Source organism: Grammomys surdaster, unplaced genomic scaffold, assembly GCF_004785775.1.
Source record: "Grammomys surdaster isolate TR1022 unplaced genomic scaffold, NIH_TR_1.0 125311, whole genome shotgun sequence".
Taxonomy (NCBI): domain Eukaryota; kingdom Metazoa; phylum Chordata; class Mammalia; order Rodentia; family Muridae; genus Grammomys; species Grammomys surdaster.
The window spans coordinates 753941-755235 of NW_021620189.1; the positions used below are offsets into that span (position 1 = coordinate 753941).

General features: G+C 45.6%; 1 non-coding gene across 1 annotated transcript; it reads left to right on the plus strand.

Annotated features, from left to right (window-relative positions):
• The first annotated feature begins 418 nt into the window (after nt 1-418).
• Nucleotides 419-490, plus strand: Trnae-uuc. The gene has a single exon. It is a non-coding gene; the product is annotated as a tRNA-Glu (tRNA).
• Nucleotides 491-1295: the final 805 nt, after the last annotated feature.

The window sequence follows — 1295 nt, forward strand, 5'->3', positions numbered from 1 at the left end:
ATGAAAATCAAACAGTAAAAATGGCGATCTAAACTGTATTTGGAAAAGCCAGTTTAATAGTCTCCGCATCAAGGCTCTGAACCTTGAGGAAAATGCTCCTGTCCTACCCTTTTTTTTTTTTTTGCCTAGTGTTCTGACCCATTCAAACCATTGTTTCTCCTACTGCACTGCAGAGAGTGAAGCCGAGGTTTAGAAACAGGGTCCAGCCTGAGGGCTGGGTGCAACGCCAAGGACTAGAGAGAGCCACAAACAGCAACACAGCCGCACGGACAGAATGTCTCCTGCACTGCAGGGACTGAGGGCACAGTACTGCCGCGCAGGCGCAGAGACAGCCTGCCGAAACACAGGGCGGGGCGCTATAGGCGGAAGCTGCTTTGAATCATTCAACTGACTGAAACTAGTAGCAGTGTTCGTCAGTTCCCACATGGTCTAGCGGTTAGGATTCCTGGTTTTCACCCAGGCGGCCCGGGTTCGACTCCCGGTGTGGGAACAAGAGACTTTTTTTCATTAAAAATGACCATCAATGTTCAATACTTCAGTATGGCGTATGAACAAACAGCGGTCAAGCAGTTAAAACTACCTGGTCCCTGTGCTCCTATGGCTAGCAGCTGTTAAGATGTGAGCGAATTAGAAACACTAACAGAGGAGCCACCCTTCAGGACCTACCCAGTTAGACTCTTGTGGGTTGAGAAGGGAGCTTTCTGAAGGAGAGTTACTAGGACCGAGATACTAACAAATCAGCCTCCCAGAAGAAACTACTTTACTGCAGAGTAATACAAAAGGGAACTAGGGAGGCTACATTCATTTATTCATCTGCTCACACTTTGCCTAATAACTTACAGGAAACTGAGGCATGGAAGCAGTCTCTGGGAAGAATTACACTTTTAGTTAGGCTCAAGGTTCTGAGCAAACATACATTTTCAGGAGTGGGAATCTTTAAAATCTTCAATGCTGGAAATAAATCCTGCGTGTACAGCTGCATGTTTGCCGTGGTAACCCAAGCCTGCATGTGTAGTGGCTAATGCATAACAGATCAATGTTTGAACCAGTCCCTGCAGCATTAATAAGAGCTTAGGTAAACCTTGTCACCAACCCCACCATGCTCCAGTTGCTTACCTTCGTGCAGTGGCTCTCAGTTTTCCTAATCCTGTGACCCTTTAATACAGTTCTTCATGTTGTGGTGACCCCCAACCATAAAATTATTTCGTTGCTACCTCATAACTGTAATTTTGCTACTGTTGTGAACTGCAATGAAAATATCTGATATGCAGGATATTTGATATGCGATTCCAGTG